Source organism: Heptranchias perlo, chromosome 30 (assembly GCF_035084215.1).
Source record: "Heptranchias perlo isolate sHepPer1 chromosome 30, sHepPer1.hap1, whole genome shotgun sequence".
Classification (NCBI taxonomy): Eukaryota; Metazoa; Chordata; class Chondrichthyes; order Hexanchiformes; family Hexanchidae; genus Heptranchias; species Heptranchias perlo.
In genome coordinates this window covers 25,229,456-25,252,821 of record NC_090354.1, presented here as the reverse complement: position 1 = coordinate 25,252,821, position 23,366 = coordinate 25,229,456, and the positions used below count along the sequence as shown (strand labels likewise).

General features: G+C 43.6%; 1 protein-coding gene across 8 annotated transcripts in view; it reads left to right on the top strand.

Moving 5' to 3' along the window:
• The window catches only part of LOC137300003 (supervillin-like), a 159,761-nt gene that overhangs the window by 18,278 nt on the left and 118,117 nt on the right, over positions 1-23,366 (top strand). The window contains exon 1 of one of the 8 annotated variants that reach the window (XM_067969079.1): positions 7,834-8,115. The exons of 5 other annotated variants lie outside the window; for them this stretch is intronic. The gene's annotated coding sequence lies outside the window, so the exon portion shown is untranslated. Of the gene's footprint in view, positions 1-7,833; positions 8,116-23,366 lie in introns of those variants that run through there. 2 more of the 8 variants (XM_067969078.1, XM_067969074.1) reach the window with 2 other exon arrangements.

Genomic DNA, 23,366 nt, shown 5'->3' with positions numbered 1-23,366 from the left:
TGCTTCCACGTACCTGTCCTCCCAGTTAAGTTGGTAATCAGTGAGGGGCCCCCCAGGTAAAGAAGATGAGTCAGAGGACACACTAATGAATAATGCCTGAAGTGTGTAGCTAAAGTGTGACAGGAAGTAAATATGATTCTTACAGGAAGTGCGCACTTTATGCAACATTTAATATTTTATAGCTAGTTAAAAATAAGTAGAACAACTTTTATGTCTTCTGTTTTATTTCTGTATAAGTGCATCCAATCTCACATTTCATACAACACGGCAAGGACAAAGAAAGTAACCAACTCTGACACTTCACAGCATAGCCCTGCCCTTCAGTGAAATGTGCGCCACTAATCCGGACACCGGCCTTTGACCTGTCCATATTGACCTTTATATTGGACAGATGTAAGTTACATCTGGCCTGTAGAACCATTGCCCTGCACTGACTCAGTGTCGAGTGGTGTAGCTGACCTGTAATTGGCCACAGCTGCAACTCCATGTTTGCTGTGTGACAGATCCATGACTGGTGAGCACCTCCCATAAATGTACACCAACACAGATGTAGAGTGTCTTGGACAATCTACTCAGCGCTGGCATCATATTTAGGTATCAGATATACTTTGAGTGACACCTCGGTCTGTCCATGTCATTCAAACAAACATTCAAATAACAAGGGATGACATTTCACTCAGGCAATTCTTAAACTCACAGGCATCTATAAAAACTAAGGTTCTTTTTCTGTCTTGGAAAGAACAAATATTCTATAATTGTCACATTGCTATGGCTACATTAATCTGTCTCTGGTTAATAATGAAATATTTCAGTGACATCAATGCAGGAAAAATCAGTTAGTAATACTGACTTCAGGAACAATACAGATTTCATTACAGCCCCTATGGTTCCACTATAGGCAAAGCATGTGCATTACATCACATCATAGTGTAACGAGGCTATGATGTTAACATGTAGCAAGTTGCTGTTCACCTATATACATGGTTTATCCTCATAATGTGATTGTTATTTTCTTAATAGGTAACAATTTCCTTCTGTACCAATAACTAGAAGGTTGACTTCCAACCGCAAGAGCTAAGCTCAAGTTCCACTTGATTGAAATCCCTATTATTATCCAGACGAGAAGCTTTAATCAAACTTAGCAAGGTGGCATGGGGATAGAGAGAGAAGACGATTAGCGAGTACTTGACTGATTGTAGCATAGAATCAGAGAATGCTACAACTCTTCCACCTTTGTGCCCAGGTGGCTGCCCTGCCATGTAACTGAAGGTGAAAGCTTTGACCCAGCTCCAGGTGGTGCTGAGAGTGATCAGACAAGAACAGGGCACAAGTTGTACCAGTTTCTTCATGTAGTTTTTTTCTTCTTGGTGACTCCACAAGGGGGTGGCTTTTCTGCGTCGGAATAAGGTAGATTTTACATTCTGATTAGAACATCTTTTCTTAAAAGCTTGTCTCTTGAAAGGACCAAGCCGGCTTTTAAGGAGAGATGTCCCTATCTGGACTTCTCACACCCTTTCATTGCCATCCCCATGTCCTCAAGGCATGAAACCACCAAACTGTAATGTAATAACAGGTGGAGGTGTTTTATGCAATGTAGAGCATGATCACTACAGATTATACATCATCCAATCTGTTACCCTATTATTTTTATAATAATTAGGTTATGATAACTTCAAACAAGGTTTGATTTATCATGGTCCATATATGTGCCATCTCAGCATTTCATAAAATTACATAGATCAGGCAAATCCCATTTCGGGTCCAGTAATGGGGAATTTAAACAGATAACCAGAGCCAGTGGATTACTGATTCATTTCAATCTGTTAGTCTTTAACCAATAAGGCATGTCCTCTTAGGGTTAAAGGTCATTCACCAGTGGGGTTTGGCCTCTTCTGACTTGGCAGCAGTCTCTTCAAAGGTAATTTCTGCAACAGCCATCTGCTGCTCTTTACATGCCCGTCTGAATATCTGCGCAGACCTCTTTGGGCAAAGCAGGCTGGGAGGCAGGCTGTTGCTTGTACTTGTAAATGATCGGTTTTATTATCAGGTTTGTGGGTTTTTCCATTTACCTGACAACCTCTCCCGGAGGTGAGCACTGTTTTGGGAGTTCACCAATAGCCTGACCTGAAGGAGAGGGAAATAATACACACTAGCATAGAAAGATCTTCAGTACCTACATAGTCCCACCCACATCCCCTCTCAGCTAGGGCTTAACGTCAACCTGATTGTTGAAATGAACTGGCCTGTAGTTATTGGGCAGAGTATTTAGAGGCTATCTATTATAGGGGAGTGAGTGAGAGGGGCGCATGAAGCTTTTTAAATCATTAAAACTGGTGGACTAACCTTTGTGATTTTGTGTGGGAGTAATTAACTTGCAATGATGGGTAACATTTGCATTAGCCTCCATATCAGGAGGTTTGTGTACAGTGTGACATTGCCTTTCATGTAAGCTGGAGGTTCCTGTACAATGTGACACAGCTCTCAATCCAAGCAGGGTTAATCCTACTAATCCTTTCACTCTGTGACACTGATGTTAGCAAATACTTAGACAGACCCGCAGTATTCTGTGAAGGTAGGTGTTGTATGGCTTACTATCCTCTCTCTTGTCTTTACAAGTCAGTGAAACTGTGTTTTAAAATTGAATTTCCATTCCCTCCTTTTGTAATAGATTAGTATTTCAAAATGGATTTTGGTTGGGACGATTTCATTTTTAGAAGATGTTTATTGATTATTTGGAACTGGTCTTTGCTTATTATATATTATTATTCATGGAAGCTGCATAAAAGTAATTTGAATAGGCAAAAATGGACATAAGCCTGTGATTGCTGACTCTCTGGGGAGTTTTTAAGTCTTGTATGTCTAATTCGAAGTGAAAAAAAATTGCTACACGTGTTATCAAGTCTTGTGTGTTGAAGTCAAAGGTTTAATTAGCCTTACTGAAGTACACAGTAGTGTGAACCACTCAACCTGCTCAGTATGGACATGCCTGCAGCTAACCCTTTAGCAGCAGCAGGAAAGCATGTTCAGTCCAATTATCAGATTTCTTGTGCAATATAATGCAAAGAAAGTAAGGGCTCTTGTTAATCTGGCTCCATGGGGGCTTTGTGGTTCTGATTTCTGTTCCCAATGTCAGCTCCACTGGGCCAATTAAAATAGGCATGGCTGCTCAGAAATCAGAGTCTGACGGAAGTATCTGAACACACGGCTGGAGTCTACACTTCAAACGAAATCAAAGTGGATCTTATTGCAAAACCACTTGTCTTTCCCACCTTCAATTTTCTTCCATGCTCTCCCGCAGACCCTGACATGCGTGAGGGTTTGATTCCACAGAAGCCAGCAGCGTCTGATATTTAACCCAATTATTCACGCATGAATCAGGACAGCGTGTGCTCACAGGCGATTTTTCCAGTAGGTGAGGAAGGGGGACATCACAGCCGAGCCCAACCCTGTCCGTAACCGATATCCACACTCGTGCGTTTGGGTCACTGGATAATGATGAAGGATTCCTATTGTTAGGGAAAGGTATCAAGGCATATGGAACAACAGCGGGAAAATGGAGTTGAGGTGCAGATCAGCCATGATCTAATTGAATGGCGGAGCAGGCCAGAGGGGCTGAATGGCCTCCTCCTGTTTCTAATGTTACTATGTTACTATGATAAGGAGCAAGAATCCTTGATGAATTTCTCCTCCCTACCCCATTGAGGCCAATTATAGCAGACCTACCACCACCATGGCTAAGGTCAAGCCTGGGACCTTCCTGTTTAAGTGGCCCAGTTATACAGTACCTTTATTATTGGGAGAAGTTTCATCTTTGAGTTGTTCACAAGACCATTAGCAATCTGACAGTGGCTTTCAATCAGAGATAGACACTTGTGGATAAATCTGGCATGTCTCCCCTCCCAACTTGATGTCTCACTCAATGGGAATGCCGACTGGGGAATCGGGAAATTAATGACTGGAAAATTGGGAGTGCCAAGAATCGGCCACACTGATTGCTGTGCCCAGTGTTCCAATCAGTGCTGCATTCCTCCAGGATTCCAACCCAGTAGGATAATCGTGCAAAATTTACTGACTTCTTTATATTTGATACTATAACAGATTTGATTAAAGTACACGGGAGGGAGTTGATGCAAATGTTTCCTGACCTAAAATTATCCACTGATTATAATCAGCCACAGGCTGCACCTTTTAATTTAAAGTTGCTTAATTCAAATTATCTGCTAATTCCATTTTTTTTAAGCACCAAATTCCCACTTTGCTTTACATTCCTTAGTTCAAATTATAGGAATATTGAATCTTTTTAGACTACAGGGATGATAAAAGTTAACCTTTTTGCTGCTGAACGATATTTTAGCTTACGAAACACACTTGCTTTCCTTCCTCATGACGTGAATCAAAATTGATTCGCAGCAAGTCTCAAATGCACATTGTACAAAGGAGACAGAGGACAGTTACAGAATATTCTCTGAATGTAAATGTACTCTTATTTTAGATTCAGTGCTCAGAGGCCACAGCAATCCTCAAAGTTGATAAGTTATGAAGATAAACAGGATTCGGTAGAAGAGAGAGGAGGGGAGGTTCTGTGATCCTAAAATCCGGGGGAGCATTCTGGGAAATCGCAGGCACACAGCCCATAATTTTGCATCTATTAAAATGAATGGATGGTAAAATCAGTGACCTCAGGGAGTGCTGGATCGTGGAATCATTCCTAGAGTGTGTGACACTCCTGTAGGAAGTCCTAGCTGATCAAAGGCACAGTGGCTCTTGACTTTGTGCAATAGTGCAAAACCCGTGATAGCGAGTTGGCAGCCCATCTCTCCCGATGTTTATATCTATTGATATCACTGAAGTCAGTGAAAATCAAAATCGGGAGAGATATAAAATGAGCTGCCGACTCGCTATCACCCGTTTTACACTATCGTACAAAGTCAAGATCTACCCCATTTAGACTGCAAGGGCTGGTTTGAGACTGGCACCTAGTTATAGCAAAGAGTAACTGGCAGACCAGAGTAACACTGCCCGCTCTCTAGTTAGGGAAAACGGAGGATGTATACACAGAGCTCCACTCACCGGCATCCAAATGCTGGTTGAATGTTAATGTTAACAAGCAGCCCACTCAGGATAATCCACTCTCTGTTAACAGTAAAAAAAAGTTTCAAAGTGAAGTTGGAAGTGATCTCATGCTGCTTGCTACAATGCGATTTGATGATTGTACTTACCCTATACATTTTACTCTGATGCAAAATGTGTAGTAAAGAAAGAACTTGGATTCATATAGTGCCTTTCACAACCTCAGGATGTCCCAAAGCACTTTACAGCCAATGAAGTACTTTTGAAGTGTAGTCACTGTTGTTATGTAGGCTTGCCTGTGAGATAAACAGAGTGCGTGAAGAACCTGGCCCTGAATTCCCGCTGGTTCTCCTGACCTCCTGCCCTAATTTTGGTGGGAGACCAGCAGAACTCTTCGAGAAATGGCATAGACGGACGTTCTTAGCCATTTATGCCGTTTCTGCCGATCACCCGCTGAAATTCCAGGTGCCTCTGAGGATCTGGCTGCTGGTTTTACCAGGTGTTTTGGGTTATCAAATAAACCTCTAGCATATATTGTAATCATATTGTTACATATTGTGGCTGCTTTAATGGATGGAATAGAATAAGTTCACACTTTCTAATATAGAGCAGAAATGCCAATTCACTAATGCTCAGAGGGATTTCACTCTAACAGTCGGTGAGAAGCATGTCAGAAGATCTCATGATTGAGGTCTGATCCATGCTAACTGCTGTGGCAGGGGCGTTACAATTGGTATCGGCTTCCTTGGGCTACGGAGGAGAAAATCAGCATGAATTCCTGCTCCTGACCATTAGTCAGTGGCACCTTCTAAAACTTAATCTGCATGTGGGAATCAGGTGATGACAGGGGTCAGACACAAGTTGAATATCCTGCTGATATTCATTGCCTGCACTCACACGAGAATTGTGTGGGGCACTGGAGAGCTGTCCGTGAAACTGTACCCCAGCAATAGCGAGGGTACAATCAACGCCTTCAGAATGCGGGGGGGGAGGGCGAGAGAAACTGGGAGGGCGGGGGAGCAAACAAAAATGGCACGGCATGTAATCAATTCACCCTACACCTCAACCCAGGGCTCACTCATAGACCCAACCCCTGCTCCAGCTTCCATCACACCCACAATCCAACCACATACTCGGTCTGTGAGCAATGCCACGGGAGATCCACCAAAAATAATTAAAGAAGTTATTATTAATAAAACTGTTCCTACTGGCGGGAGGGTCGGTAACTAGAGGACACAGATTTAAGATAATTGGTAAAACAACCAGAGGGCAGATGAGGAGAATTTTTTTTTACTCAGCGAGTTGTTATGATCTGGAATGCACTGCCTGAAAGGGCGGTGGAAGCAGATTCAATAGTAACTTTCAAAATGGAATTGGATAAATACTTAAAAAGGAAACATTTGCAGGGCTATGGGGAAAGAGCAGGGAGGTGGGACTAATTGGATAGCTCTTTCAAAGAGGTGGCACATGCACGATGGGCCGAATGGCCTCCTTCTGTGGTGTATGATTCTATGTTTACCTAATAGCATCATAATCCCTCTAAAAGAGGAAGAACTTGCATTTATATAGCGCCCTTTATGTCTCAAAGTGTTTCACAGCCAATGGATTATTAAGTGTTGTCATTGTTGTAATGTAGAAAAATGCGGCAGCCAATCTGCACACAGCAAGATCCCACTAACAGCAATGTTTGAATGACAAGATAATCTGTTTTTAGTGGTGTTGGTTGAGGGATAAGACACCGGGGAGAACTCCTGTTCTCTTTCTCTGGGATGTTTTTCAGTCCACCTGAGAGGGCAGGCTTGGTTTAATGTCTCATCTGAGACTGCAGTATAACACACAGGGGGAAAATGAAAGTAAACCGTGTTGCTGTATTTGAATGAAGAGCTCTGTCGTCAGATCGAGATAATGTCCTGATTTGTTCAGGACGATAGGGTGGCATTGGATGGGTGCCACCAGAACTACGGGCACCTCCCTAGAAGGAGGGCACCACTGGGGAAAAAGCAGATAGCCAGTCCAAATTAGAATAGATACAGTAGCAGTAAATTTAATTTGGAAATTTAACTCAATAAAACAGTCAATGTCCTACAGTGCATACTGATGACGGAAGGGTTCAAATGAATCAGTAGCCACTGCCTGGTTGTTCTCTATAGTCACCCAGGTGTGTACTGAGGGTTGGGACATGGATAAGCAGTCAGACAGACCCTCCCAGCTGATCTTACATATCCTGGACCTGATCAGGAATACATCACGGTTCAAATTTATTTAAGTACAGCGAAATGAGAAGAAGTTCCTCTGAACCAGATTGTCGCTGCGTGCCCGCTTTACATCCTCCGTCCAACCAAAGCTGCCTGCTGTGAAGCGCAGGAGGAAAGTGTGATGTTCAGTGCCTGTATTTCATTAGGTGATTCAGCCTCCAGTACGTGCCCCGCCCACTGAGGCCAAAGTCTTTGCACCTTGAGAAAAATCCAGTACAAATAAACACTTTCACACACCACACTGCGCAGTGTGTGAGTTGTAGACTCAACTTTCTTCCAGAAAGTGAATAGGATGGATTTGGGTGTCAAAGAGCACAGGGACATTTGACAGATACCAACAATGAAGAAGGGGCCAGTGCTTTGAAATGTTTACTGTGAGAAGCTGGAGTCGAGTGAACTGGATTTGTGTCTCCACCAGTGATCTGTGTCAGCAGAACCCGTTTGGTCACATTCTCACTGAGTGACAAGTCTCCTAAAGTGACAGTTTCGTAACCTGTGTTGTTTGCGGATGTGTCTGCTTTAAAAACCTGCGGCAGGAAGGGAAACTGAGTGAGCCTTTTGTTTTCTGGCGCTGTGGACGGCTCCTCGGCACACGGAGGGTTAATGTAAAGAGGTGTCCCGGTAGCAGAGGGAGGAGAGTCGCCGAGGGCTTTGGGAGAGGAGCGAGCCGAGGCGAGGCGAGGCGATCACCGGGCTGCCCACAACCTCACACCGCTCACCTCAGGGTTGATGCGCCCGGAGACTGCGGGGGGAAAGTTCAGCTGACTGGAGCCTGGAGAACGGCCAGACTGTGAGTCAGTTTAACTTTTGAAAATGTCCCGGTTTCTTTTGTAACGATTCAAAAAAAAAAAGATTTTTGTAAATCTCCTTTAATTAAAAAAATCCTGAAAGTGTATCCGAGGACTGAGCTAGTCAGACGTCTCTCAAGCCTATAAGTTTTGCACTCAACTGCCTGCAAGTTGTTAGCAAGGCTTTGGTGTTCTTTCAACTTCTCAGTTAAATCCTGCTATATTAGAAATAATACTACACTAAGTTAGGATTTTAATGCATGAAAATTACTATTTTAAAAAAATGTATTGTGCAATATAATGACTTCCTTTTGCAACATGTCTGTTCATGTGCGTGGTTGAGCCTATTAGATATATCCCATTGCATTAAGTTGATATAAGAAATGTTTGCCCTTATTCCTATATCAGATTTATTACCACTCATTGACTTCTACATTTTTATGCTCAAGTTTAGAGTCTGAGTTTAGTTTCTGAGTTCATCTCCTGCTGGGGCATCGCGTTACTTAATAAACCTTGAGGCTGTGTTAACAGCTAGTCTGAGGAATTGAGAACATTTAGTCAATGTTCTAGAGTTAAGTCAGTAATTTAGGGAATACACTCAGCTCAGCAAAACCTACAGCAGCAAAGGAGAAAATGTGATCTTATCTGTACCGTAGCGAGTGACAGTGCTTTTTTTGTGTATGCCTGAGGTGAGAGCAGATGGTAATTCAGGAAGCAGTGCTATTAGTTTGTTTTCTAATTTTCTCTGCTCCACTCCTCTCCCCAAGGTGCTGATTCTGGTTAGGGAGCAGTTTCATGGCACTAAAATCCAGTAGCTCGTGCAATCTGCTGTATCTAAAAAAAATCATTCTTGGGATGTGGGTGTTGCTGGCAAGGTTGGCATTTATTGCCCATCCCTAGTTGCCCTTGAGAAGGTGGTGGTGGGCCTTCTTCTTGGACCGCTGCTGTCCGTGTGGTGAAGGTGCTCTCACAATGCTGTTCGGTTTATTCTTTGTAGCAGTTTGATAAAACTGAGCGGCTTGCTGGGCCACTTCAGAGGGCAGTTAAAAGACAACCGTGTTGATGTGGAACTGGAGTCACACAATGGCCAGACCGGGTAAGGACGGCAGGTTTCCTTCGCTAAAGGACATTAATGAACCAGTTGGGGTTTTATGACAATCCAACAGCTTCATGGTCACTTTTACTGATACCAGATATTTATTTCCAGATTTTAAAAAAAATGAATTCAAATTCTCAAACTGCCCATGGTGGGATTTGAACTCATGTGTGAGCCTAAAGAATGAGTGTTGTCATCTTATTAGACGATAGAGGTGTTCCTGCTGAACCTGGTACAGTCCTCACCTGATGCCCACACACGAGTCAGAGGAGAGGGAAACCTTGCTGACTTCCTCTCCTCCCCAGCCAATGGGTGCTAATCCCTATTGTAGAGCTACAATTGCAGGGTTCAAACTAGAGATCTTCTAGTTTGTGTGGTGTTAAGCCATACCAAGCATTGCATGGAACCATTGAGCTGCCCAGGAAACTACCCAGAATGGAACTTTTAAATATGTCGCCAACTGTTGTCCAGATTATCCGAAGTCTCTGACTTGATTCATCTTTTTGGAGGTTTCCATAGGTATATATATTGACAGGGGGCTGCCCCCCAAGGCTAGATGAGTTTATCCAGTGAGTAGCTGTGCTACACACATCAGGAAGATCCGAGGTTTGATCCCAGGTTTGAAATCCTGCTTCAGCAGAGATGTACAACGGGCTGTAGCAGATCAGCCGCTCGTTATACAGCCTTCAGTGGAAAGGAAAATTGAGTTTGGTGGTCGCTGTGCTACGTCCCTGCCAAAGCTGAATTTCACCCACCCACCCCCCCGCCTCCCGAACTCTACTGAGCTGGATAATCTTGGCCAGGGTGGCGGTCGAGTCACTATAATTTCCCTCAGCATTACCTTGGTCTGAAAGAGGGAAAACCAGCCACAATTCCCATCTCTAAATTGTGACTCCTGCCGGAAGTGTGGACATTGGTGTGAGGACAGGAATAGGTTTGACTGTGGTGGAATATCCTCCTGACACCCACTGCCAAGCCTCACACATGAATAATGATCACGCAGGTGAGGCACCAGAGGGCGATGGACATTTGTGGAACTGTAGCCCATCAAAGACTCAACCTTCAGGAGAGGAGAAAGGGAGTGAGAAAAAAAAATATTTGGGTAGGTAGAAGAGGGGTCTGTTGTTAAACCTAGAATAACGATTAGCAAAGGATACATTCAAGGCCGTAATATAATTTTTTTTATTATTCGTTCATGGGATGTGGGCGTCGCTGGCAAGGCCAGAATTTATTGCCCATCCCTTATTGCCCTAGAGAAGGTGGTGGTGAGCCACCTTCTTGAACCATTGCAGTCCGTGTGGTGAAGGTTCTCCCACAGTGCTGTTAGGAAGGGAGTTCCAGGATTTTGACCCAGCGATGATGAAGGAATGGCAATATATTTCCAAGTCGGGATGGTGTGTGCATTGGAGGGGACGTGCAGGTGGTGTTGTTCCCATGTGCCTGCTGCTCTTGTCCTTCTAGGTGGTAGAGGTGGCTGGTTTGGAAGGTGCTGTCGAAGAAGCCTTGGCAAGTTGCTGCAGTGCATCCTGTGGATGGTACACACTGCAGCCACAGTGCGCCGGTGGTGAAGGGAGTGAACGTTTAGGATGGTGGATGGGGTGCCAATCAAGCGGGCTGCTTTGTCCTGGATGGTGTCGAGCTTCTTGAGTATTGTTGGACCTGCACTCATCCAGGCAAGTGAAGAGTATTCCATCACACTCCTGACTTGCCGCAGAATACCCAGCCTCTGACCTGCTCATGTAGCCACAGTATTTATATGGCTGGTCCAGTTAAGTTTCTGGTCAGTGCTGATCCCCAGGATGTTGATGGTGGGGGATTCGGCGATGATAATGCCGTTGAATGTCAAGGGGAGGTGATTGGACTCTCTCTTATTGGAGATAGTCATTGCCTGGCGCTTGTCTGGCGTGAATGTTACTTGCCACTTATGAGCCCAAGCCTGGATGTTGTCCAGGTATTGCTGCATGTGGGCACGGACTGCTTCATTATCAGAGGGGTTGTGAATGGCACTGAACACTGTGCAATCATCAGCGAGCATCCCCATTTCTGACCTTATGATGGAGGGAAGGTCATTGATGAAGCAGCTGAAGATGGTTGGGCCTAGGACACTGCCCTGAGGAACTCCTGCAGCAGTGTCCTGGGGCTGAGATGATTGGCCTCCAACAACCACTACCATCTTCCTTTGTGCTAGGTATGACTCCAGCCACTGGAGAGTTATCCCCCTGATTCCCATTGACTTCAATTTTATTAGGGCTCCTTGGTGCCACACTCGGTCAAATGCTGCCTTGATGTCAAGAGCAGTCACTCTCACCTCACCTCTGGAATTCAGCTCTTTTGTCCATGTTTGGACCAAGGCTGTAATGAGGTCTGGAGCCGAGTGGTCCTGGCGAAACCCAAACTGAGCATCGGTGAGCAGGTTATTGGTGAGTAAGTGCCGCTTGATAGCACTGTCGACGACACCTTCCATCACTTTGCTGATGATTGAGAGTAGACTGATGGGGTGGTAATTGGCCGGATTGGATTTGTCCTGCTTTTTGTGGACAGGACATACCTGGGCAATTTTCCACATTGTCGGGTAGATGCCAGTGTTGTAGCTGTACTGGAACAGCTTGGCTAGAGGCGCAGCTAGTTCTGGAGCACAAGTCTTCAGCACTACAGCCAGGATGTTGTCAGGGCCCATAGCCTTTGCTGTATCCAGTGCACTCAGCCGCTTCTTGATATCACGTGGAGTGAGTCGAATTGGCTGAAGACTGGCTTCTGTGATGGTGGGGATATCGGGAGGAGGCCAAGATGGATCATCCACTCGGCACTTCTGGCTGAAGATGGTTGCAAATGCTTCAACCTTGTCTTTTGCACTCACGTGCTGGACTCCGCCATCATTAAGGATGGGGATGTTTACAGAGCCTCCTCCTCCTGTTAGTTGTTTAATTGTCCACCACCATTCACGACTGGATGTGGCAGGACTGCAGAGCTTTGATCTGATCCGTTGGTTGTGGAATCGCTTAGCTCTGTCGATAGCATGTTGCTTCCACTGTTTAACATGCATGTAGTCCTGAGTTGCAGCTTCACCAGGTTGGCACCTCATTTTTAGGTACGCCTGGTGCTGCTCCTGGCATGCTCTTCTGCACTCCTCATTGAACCAGGGTTGATCCCCTGGCATGTTGGTAATGGTAGAGTGATGAATATGCTGGGCCATGAGGTTACAGATTGTGCTGGAATACAATTCTGCTGCTGATGGCCCACAGCGCCTCATGGATGCCCAGTTTTGAGCTGCTACATCTGTTCCGAATCTATTCCATTTAGCACGGTGGTAGTGCCACACATCACGTTGGATGGTGTCCTCAGTGCGAAGACGGGATTTCGTCTCCACGAGGACTGTGCGGTGGTCACTCCTACCAATACTGTCATGGACAGATGCATTTGCGACAGGTAGATTGGTGAGGACGAGGTCAAGTAAGTATTTCCCTTGTGTTGGTTCGCTCACCACCTGCCGCAGGCCCAGTCTGGCAGCTATGTCCTTCAGGACTCAGCCAGCTTGATCAGTAATGGTACTACCGAGCCACTCTTGGTGATGGACATTGAAGTCCCCCACCCAGAGTACATTCTGTGCCCTTTCTACCCTCCGTGCTTCCTCCAAGTGGTGCTCAACATGGAGGAGGACTGATTCATCAGCTGAGGGAGGGCAGTAAGTGGTAATCAGCAGGAGGTTTCCTTGCCCATGTTTGACCTAATGCCATGAGATTTCATGGGGTCCGGAGTCAATGTTGAGGACTCCAAGGGCCACTCCCTCCTGACTGTATATCACTGTACCGCCACCTCTGGCTGGTCTGTCCTGCCGGTGGGACAGGACATGCCCAGGGATGGTGATGGAAGAGTCTGGGACGTTGGCTGAAAGGTATGATTCTGTGAGTATGGCTATTTCAGACTAGTCTGTGGGACAGCTCTCCCAATTTTGGCACAAGTCCCCAGATGTTAGTGAGGAGGACTTTGCAGGGTCGACTGGGCTTGGTTTGCCTTTGTCATTTCCCTAGCCACCAACTCCATCCCTCTCCTTGGCCATGCCTGAGGCTGAACCAGACCGTTCACAACCTTGGCGTCCTATTTGACCCTGAGATGAGCTTCTAACCACATATCCGCTCCATCACCAAGACCGCCTATTTCCACCTCTGTCTCCGCCTCTGCCTCAGCTCATCTGCTGCTGAATTCTCCATCCATGCCTTTGTTACCTCTAAACTTGACTATTCCAATGCTCTCCTGGCCGGTCTCCTATCTGTCACCCTCCATAAACTTGAGCTCATTCAAAACTCTGCCCGTATCCTAACTCGCACCAAATCCCAATCATCCATCACCCCTGTGCTCACAGACCTGCATTGGCTCCCGGTCCGGGAACACCACGATTTTAAAATTCTCATCATTGTTTTCAAATCCCTCCATGGCCTCACCCCTCATCTTTGTAACCTCCTCCAGCCCTACAACCCTCCGAGATCTCTGCACTTCTCCAATTCTTGCCTCTTGCGCACCCCCAATTTTAATCGCTCCACCATTGGCGGCCGTGCCTTCAGCTGCCTAGGCCCTAAGCTCTGGAATTCCCTCCCTAAACCTCTCTGCCTCTCTACCTCTCCTCCTTTTTTAAAAAACTCCTTAAAACCAACCTCTTTGATTAAGCTTTTGCTCATCTGTCCTAATATCTTCTTATGTAGCTCGGTATCAAATTTTGTTTGATAATCGCTTCTATGAAGCACCTTGGGACATCTTACGTTAAAGGCGCTGTATAAATGCAAGTTGTTGTTGTTGATAGGGGGTCCAGTGACATCATGAAAGGCCAAAATAAAGCTGTAGCAGATTATAAATGTCACGCGAACCCTGATATTAGGTTACACCCGTGTAATTGCTCCCTTCTGTTTGCTATCCCTTCTGTTTGCTATTATGTATAATATATGTTTCCCAGTTCAGTATGTGTCATTCAGTATGTTTGTTTTCTGGCTGTGCATCTGCCCCTGAAAGCTGTGTGAGGTAAGGAAAGTGCCAAAAAGTTTTGTGCTTCAGTGTTTTTTTTGTGCTTAGTGTTGAGGTTATGAGCAGGGATATTCCAACCCTGTCAGTAATGGTGATGAATGAGAGACAAAGGATCACCTTGTTAAGTGTCAGCTGTAGCTCAGTGGTAGCCCCCTTGTCACTATTCGAAGAAGAGCAGGGGAGTTCTCCCCGGTGTCCTGGCCAACATTTATTCCTCAATCAACACCTAAAACAGATTATCTGGTCATTATCACATTGCTGTTTGTGGGATATTGCTGTGTGCAAATAGGCTGCTACATTTCCTACAGTGACGACACTTCAAAAGTACTTCAGTGGCTGCAAATTGCTTTAGGTGTCCTGAGGTCGTGAAAGGCACTTTATAATGCAAGTCTTCCTTTAATTTCTTTGCCAGGGTGAGAGTCTATTTACTATAGTTATTGAGATGCTGTTATTTTGAACGCATTTTCTATTGACGTTAGGATTCTGGGAGAGGGCTGCAGAAGTTGATACCCTTGTCCTCTGAGTCCCATATTCCTCTCTCTACATTTACCAGGGGGTCATCAGTCCCTGCTGAGCCCAATGGAGGACAGCTAGAAAGCAGCCATATTGTTTGTCTGCCATCAGATGGCCACTCTTGAGGTCCAGGAAAGGTTGGGTCCTGGACACTGGAGTTTGTCTCCTTTATATTGCAGCGTGCAGTTGATGTGATGGCGCATTGTGCAAATATCACTAACAAAACGTCATCCATATAAAGACGCCTTTAGTCCTAAGGTGTAAACATTTTGTCTTGATGGGCCAGGCAATGTGCATCATGAGGGTGGGGTGAAATTGGTCTTGAGCGCTAGCGGAAAATGGGTGATAGCAATTTGGTCGCATTTTTTACACCCATCCATTGAAGTCAACGTAAAAGAAAATTGGGTGTAAAGCAGGCTGCCGATTCACTGCTGCCCATTTTGTGCTATTGCCCAAGATGCATTTCACCCCCTTGAAGAAAGGTTGAACCTAGGATCTTGTTCATTTGCATATACCTCAAGTTGCTGATACTTTCGATGTTCTGCTTTAGGAGGCAGTAGGACTAAGAACAGGCTTCCTCAAACCTCCAGGACAATGAAATTCAAATGTAAACACGTACTTGGCTGAGCTGATTGGCCATCAGTGTCCCATGGCCCATGGGCTGCATTTTTGGACCCCCATCCCCCTCTGGTTCAGTGAGTTTGTGTTTTGAACTGATAGCTGACATCTGAGCAGTTTGCCACTGTGAGAAGGTGTTTGTAGTACAATTACAAAGAAACACTCTGAAGCTGATTAGAGAGAAAATCCATGCCTCTTATCTGATGAATCACATGTAACCTTTCTGTAATCAGGTGTAATTTATGGATTCATGTTGGTAGTGCAGCAATTCTTGGAATCCCTCAATGTAAGTGTTGTTACACTGAAACCTACAACTCTTCGTGTTAAAATATGCATCCCTTCTAACTTTAAAAACAGTAAATGGTATAATGAAATAAAAAAACAATGGAATGCATTTAAGACAGGAAGAGAATCTTGGGACTTATTTTCATTTGGTAAAAAGTGAATTCCTCGTTTAAAGTCCCACTCCAGAGACTTGAACATTAAATCTAGGTTGGCGCTCCAGTGCAATACTGAGGGAGTGCTGCACTGTTGGAGGCACCGTTTTTCGGATGAGACATCAAACCGAGGCCCCGTCTGCCATCTCAGGTGGACGTAAAAGATCCCACGGCACTATTTCAAAGAAGAGTACAGGAGTTCTCCCCGGTGTCCTAGTCAATATTTATCCCTCAACCAACATCACTAAAATGGATTATCTAGTCATTGTCTCATTGCTGTTTGTGGGAGCTTGCTGTGCGCAAATTGGCTGCTGTGTTTCCTACTTTACAACAGTGACTACACTTCAAAAATACTTAATTGGCTGTAAAGCACTTTGGGACATCCTGAGGTCGTGAAAGGCGATATATAAATGCAAGTTTTTTCTTCCTTTACTTATTCATTTTTGTTGTGAGGGTAGAGAAGCACAAAGAGGCTGTATTATTATATTGGTCTAGAGTGTAGTTTTGTCTTGGTAATGATTACAAAAAAAATAAATTGCAATTTTTGCTACTGCAAAAGTTTGTTGGTGTATATATTATGTAATAAAATATACCAGAGCCACTAAACAGCACTAAAATGGCAATTAAAGCTTGGGGATAATGGAAGGGAAGAGAGAAATGCAGCTTCAGTGCAAAAGCATGATTACTGCTCCCTGATGGTTTAGTGAGTTTATTCAATGAGCCATACAGACCAGGCTGGTCACAGGTTTCATTCCTGGTCTATGCTGAGTTGGCTAATCTTAGCTCGACCTGCAGTAGCAATTCTATAATTGACCTTAGTGCCCTGGATAAGGGGGTGGAAAAACCAACCATGTCCTGATTGCTATCCACTGACCCCTTGCTGCAGCAGCTTGTGGGTTCAGTATCAGGCTCAGCTGTAATGCCGTCCTAATGTTAGCCTTGGTTCCATGATAGCACTCTTGTCTCTGAGTCAGAAGGTTGCTGGGTTTAAGACCCACCCCAGAGATTTGAGCACATAATCTAGGCTGAGATTTCAGTGGAACAACAACAACTTGCATTTATATAGCACCTTTAACATAGTAAAACATCCCAGGGCACCTCACAAGAGAGTAATCAGACAAAAAAATGACACTGAGCCAAAGAAGGAGACATTAGGACAGGTGATCAAAAGCTTAGTCAAAGAGGTTTTTTATGGAGGGTTTTAAAGGAGGAGAGAGAGGCAAAGAGGTTTAAGGAGGGAATTCCAGATCTTAGGGCCTACGCAGCTGAAGGCACAGCCGTTAATAGTGGGGTGAAGGAAATGGGGGATGGACAAGAGGCCAGAGTTGGAGGAACACAGAGTTCTTGGAGGGTTATAGGGCTGGAGGAGGTTGCAGAGTGCAGTACTGAAGGAGTGCATGGCATTATTTGAAGAAGAGCAGGGTGTCTGGGCCAACATTTACCCTCAAACATTATCACTAAAACAGATTACTTAATTGTTTATGTCATTGCTGTATATGGCACTTTGCTGTATGCAAGTTGGCTGCTGTGTTTCCTTACATTACAACAGTGGCTATACCTCATTGTCTGTAAAGCACTTCGGGACGTCCTGAGGTCATGAAAGGTGCTATATAAATGCAAGTTCTTTCTTTATGGTCGAATAGGCTGGTAACAATAACTTTTAAGTGTTGCATATGGGAAATGAGTCAGCACCTTGAGGAGGGGTGTGGAGGAGGAAAAGCTGCAGAAAAAGAAAAGATAAAGCAGTCTATAAGGAAGAGCCAAATCATTGTGACTCTAATTGGAAATATTGGGTTGTAATTCACACAAAACCTGTGAGTGGTTTACTGAGCAGTTTCACTGAGCAGTTGTTTGTACAATGATAGTAACTGGTTTGCTCCTGCAATCCTTCACATGGCAAAGCTCCATGTTGTAATCTATTTATTATGTATTTTAGTTGGTGCAATATTGGAATTTGAAGCATAAAAATGCAAATACCCCTTTATATTCTGAAAAGAAAGAAAGAACTTGCATTTATATAGCGCCTTTCATGACCTCAGGACGTCCCAAAGTGCTTTACAGCCAATGAAGTACTTTTGAAGTGTAGTCACTGTTGAGATGTAGGAAACGCAGCAACCAATTTGCACACAGCAAGGTCCCTCAAACAGCAATGTGATAATGACCGGATAATCTGTTTTTTTAGTGATGTTGGTTGAGGGATAAATATTGGCCAGGAAACTGGGGAGAACACCTCTGCCCTTCTTCAAAATAGTGCCATGAGATCTTTTACATCCACTTGAGATGCCAGACGGGGCTTCGGTTTAACGTCTCATCCGAGAGATAAGTAGTGCAACACTCCCTCAGCACTGCGTGGAAGTGTCAGCCTAGAATTTGTGCTTAAGTCTCTGGAGTGGGAGTAGAAGTGAAGAGATACTAAACAGGAAGTGCGGGGAATAGGAGAGGGGCGAGGTACCAAAGCTAGTTTCCAGTTCAAAGATTTGCTAGTTTGAGCAGGAACCTATGAGCTGCTGATGGCCACCTTGGATTAAAATAATCACTTGATGTGATTAGAATTGTGACCCAGTGAAGTGATGATGGAGGGCACACAAAACTAGATTTCAGATTTTAATCAATCAAAAATTGAATAATTTGGTTAACTAACTTCGGGAATAGCAGATGCAAGCATGATAAATCCCATCCACCAATTCTATTTGCTGCTTCACGTCATCATCCGCAGAAGAATAAAGACACAAGCTGATAGGTTTATCATTCACAGCCGATTATTTGTCCATCGTAAAAAGCATCATAAAATTTACTGCATAATTCACAAGTTCATACACAACATTAATTGCATTGGGGACATTTAAAATTTTGAATTTTTTAGTAAGGTGAATGAGCTGTGGTTCATTCAACAAGAAACCAAACAGATGTTTAATTAGGAAATCTATCGTCTTTTTAATTTAATGTATGCAGCTATTCTAATAACTTTTGTCATGAAAATAGCTTGTGTATATATCACAAAATATGGCTGCTGAATATATTCTGAGGTGATTGGTGTTTCTGTAACACTGATTACTTTTGGTGAAGATTTGTCTTTATTCCAACAACTTAAAACGACGGAGTCTGTAAGGGGATGAGATCTTTAATAAAGGCTTAAACTGTGTGTTTTGATATGCAGGTTTTGTATGGAATTCAGAGTTGGACTCTGCTTAATTTGGTTGGTGGATATTTAGGTGGGAGCTGATCAAAGGAGCCCAAACGTATTGCATTTTCTTAAAAAAATCACAATAAGGCCTAACTGGTAATTGCACTGCCCCATGTGGAACTGAGCTATAAAGACTAGGAAGGTTCCCCAAATGGATCCCTGATCTGTACTAAGATACCTGATCTCAGTAGCAGTGCTAACTTTGGCCTCTGGGCCAAAGAGGAGAAAGAATGCACCTGAGTTCTCGCTCCTTACAGCTATCCTGTGATTCTTGATGTAAAGGGCATATGCGTGAACACCATGTGATGCCCCCCACAGTGGAATAGCTTGCTACTATCTCGACTTGCATGAATCACAATCAATTGAATGAAGTATGAAAGGGCTGGCAGCCACTGTGGAACACAGCCCACGAGACTGTAGCTTCAGGATAGAAGGGATTGAGAAGCACTGTTCAACCCCTTCTATTTACCTCAAAGGTAATGTCAACCAAAATTGATGCTTAAGCTTTAATATTTTTCATACAAAAAAAAACCTTTGGTTTATGATCTGTTTTTAAGAGCACATTTGTTTATTTTCTCCCCAAGCAAATTTCTATTGGAATAAAAATTGAAAGTGTGACTTATTTGGAAAGGATACTCATTCGAAAGTGGTTTTGTTATGTGGTGTGCATTCTTCCTATTTATCTATACATAACTATAATGTGTGTAAAGAATGTGCGAGAGTGAGAAAAAGAGTCTGAGACAGCAGAGAGATAAGTCACCGTGTAAGGAAAGTGTGTAAGAGGAATAGAGAGAGAGAGAGCATGGAAGATGCACGCAGAATTAGAGTGGGAGAGAACCAGAGTGATAGTTACATGGAGATAGAGCCATTTTAATTTTTGTCCATGAGTCTGCAAATAAATATGGTACATACAATACAAAGGAATCTCTCTCTATTCCCTTCTGTATCTTGTCTTGTATAATGTTATATATAATTATTTTTTTCTTGTCTTCAATAATCTGGAAGTGTGATAGTGTGATTACTTCAGCATGTTTTCATTCTGATCTTGCACCTTCATCAACTTCAGCAAGATGCCTAAGAGGTGCAAGCTAATCCTTTGATTGACAAGAGGTGAATCAATTGGGTGGGGCTGCTCCTTGTCATGAGGTATTTGCTTCCTCTTCACAGCCTGGAATCTTTTCACTGTCAGTTTTTCTTCCTCGTTGGCTCTTTTGTTGCGGACTTACTTGGGTCATGGGTTCTATATGTAAACCTTCCTTTTTTTTGTGATCTTGATCAGTGATGGGAATACAAATTCATTTGAGTTAATTTGAATTTGGAATCTTTACTCCATCTCCACTTTTCTTCTGGATTATCTAAATCTAACTTTGAAATCCACAATAGAAAGTTGGTGCAAAGCGTGGAGAGGCTGTCCAGACTACCCTGGAATACTGGCACTCTCCAACCCCTTCCCACTAGATCACCAGGGAACACTGACATGCTCCATCCACTTCCCACTAGATCACCAGGGGATGCTGACACTCTCCATACCCTTCCCACTAGATCACCAAGTTACACTGCATCTTAAGAGGCAGAAACTGCTCATTAAATATGCAACACATTCGAATGGCCCCGAATGCAGTAAAATCTCATTTTTCCCAATAGATTCTGAATTGTGGTCCAATTCTTTGGATTCAGCAGTTGTCCGTCATATTGACGACTTGCAGTAATTTGAATTTTCACTCCGTTCTTGCCTTTCTTGTGGTGGAATCTCCGTTCTGTCAGCTATTTATTGATTCATGGTGCAAAACTCCCTCATTCTGTACCGCCCTTTATTTCCTCCTGTTTTATTCCTTTTATGGGATCCACCTCTATTGATTTTTCTGTTTCTGGTTAAATAGGCCCAGTTCCTTTTATGGTGCTTTGAAGAGTTGAGAATGTGCATCTCCTGAGTCATATGGACGCTTTAATTGCTTTGAACCTTGGTCTCTGTCATGATGTATGTATGGCATTTCATAAACACTGCAGTTTGTGTGTATCAGAGTTTGGGAAGAGGGTAAGGTTGACACTCTGTGAGGATAAGATCAGATGGGCCAAAGGGCTGTCTTCATCTGAACCGATCTTGTGTCCTTGTATGTTTTGGTGTTGCCTTTATCTGTATCCTGTTGCAAGTCTTTCTGGTTCTGGAGATGTTCAGGAGAAAGGTGACTTCAACAATGTTTGCCCGTTTTGGAACTTGATTTTGCTCTTGGTACATTGAAAGTTATTTAGCAACTGCAAAGGAAAAACTGACAGTGAAAAGATTACAACATGGGCTATGAAGAAGAATTGAACAGGTCTTTGACAAGACAAATTATCAACCGAGCAGTTTAATATCTTCAACTGTCAATCAAGGATTAGTTCACAACTCACAATTATGAAATAGGAAATTTTGAATTTTTTTCCCACCGCCGATGAAGGACCAAGATAACATTTCGAAGTGTGCTGAGGTAATCTTGCTTGAACATGCTTGAAGATAAGAGGATACATTGGAAGTCATGCACTCTCCTCAATATATAACAAAGCCTCTGATGATGTGTTTATACATAAAATTATCTTCATGTATCAAAATATGTATGACTTCACCGTGGGGAATTGGTGTTAACGTGGTTGAGAGTTTGATCCGTAGATAAATGGAAAGAAAAGAGCTTCAGTCTTTAGAGAGCTAAATTTTCCTCTGGTAAATTTTGACATGTCATTTGCACCCTCACTAGATTCGAAAACTCTACCTCTCTTTCGCTCCCCCCATAAATTGCTACAGAATTTGAAGAATTCGTGTGGTGTAAAACATGTAGATCCACTAAACCAATAGAAAAAATATTGGGACTTTTGTTAGATTAAGAACAGCCATTTACAAACTCCTAGAAGTCCATTCATTTAACTCCAACTCCTCAGTTGTAGAGTGTCTGCCTTTGGTGCATCTTACAGAATGGAGGCAGACTGGATATGAACTGATAAATTATCAATAAGTTTAATGCTGTGATAGCTGAACCATACAGTCCGGGAAGGCGCCAGGTTCAATTCCTGGTCTGTGCCAAGTTAGCTGGTCTCAGCTAGGGAGCCTATAAAGATGTTACAGTTGGCCTCAGCACCCCTGGTTTTGGGAACAGAAAATCGGCCCGGCTTCTCACTCCTGATCACTCTCCAGTGACTCCTGCCAGAAGTGTGCATGTGTGGCCTTTGAGTGAGGACTGGATTTGGTTCAATTGTGATGCCCCTCCTCCCCAAGATTGAATAGTTTGCCTGTACTCACTGTCAAGGCTCATGCATAAATTATGGGCACATGAGGGAGATATTGAAGGGTGAAATCACACCCCTAAAAGGAGGGAGAGGGGGAATTAGCAAAATTAAGAGTGAGTTTTCTTCTACCCCTTCCTCCCTCCTAACACCCATCACAAGTGGAATTGAAAGATTTGCACTGATGGTACCATCCTTGGTTCTCCCCAGGTCTATGAAACCACCATCATAGGAACACGAGAAAAGGCCATTCGGCCCTTTGACTCCCATTCTTCTCACCCTCACTCTCCATCAAAACTTATCCATTTAGTCCTCTTTCTCTCATATTACACCATCCAGCTGCATTTTGAATGTCCCTAATGTTTTTGTCTCCACTAAGCTACCTTTCATTCCAAACATCACAGAGTTAAAAACTTCTTCCTTAGATCTGCTTTAAATTTATCTTTCACTGATTTAAATTTGTGTCCTCTGATTCTACTATCCTGCCTTAATTTAAAGTAATAATCTGGGTTTACTTTATCTGCTCCTTTGAATACTTTTCACACCTCAGTGAGGACACCACTCTGGACTACTACTTAAACTTCTCTAATCTTCCTTCATAACTCACCCCCTGTACACCTGCAATCTGTCTGATTGCTTTCCGCTGCACCCTCTCCAAAGCCTGCAAATATTTCTGTCACGAGCCTGCTTTCAAAACCAGGGTGGATCAGTCTGAGTTCCTCTGGGAGGATCATACCTCAAGTTAACAGAAGGGCAATTACGACAAAACTCAGTTTAGATAAGATGAATCAAAAAACTTGTGTAATCCAGCCGGGATGAGGAATGTCAGAACTAATTCACTGGGGACCTTGAAGTTATGCTGGATATTAGTGTACAGAGGTTCACACATGTGAAGGTAGCACACAAAGGATTCGCACAAGATAACAATCTGCTGAGTTCATATCAGAGTGAATTTGCTTTGAGCCGCAATGGAGTAAATTTGGCTGGGCTGTCTCCTCCCAATCCTAGTGTTAAATTATTGGGAACGTGAATGGAATAAATTCCATAGACATTAAGGTGAGGACCAACAGTGCCAGGGAATGGGATGCTCTCCCACTTTTTGTATTGTGGGTCAACATAATGATCTCCCATATCAGG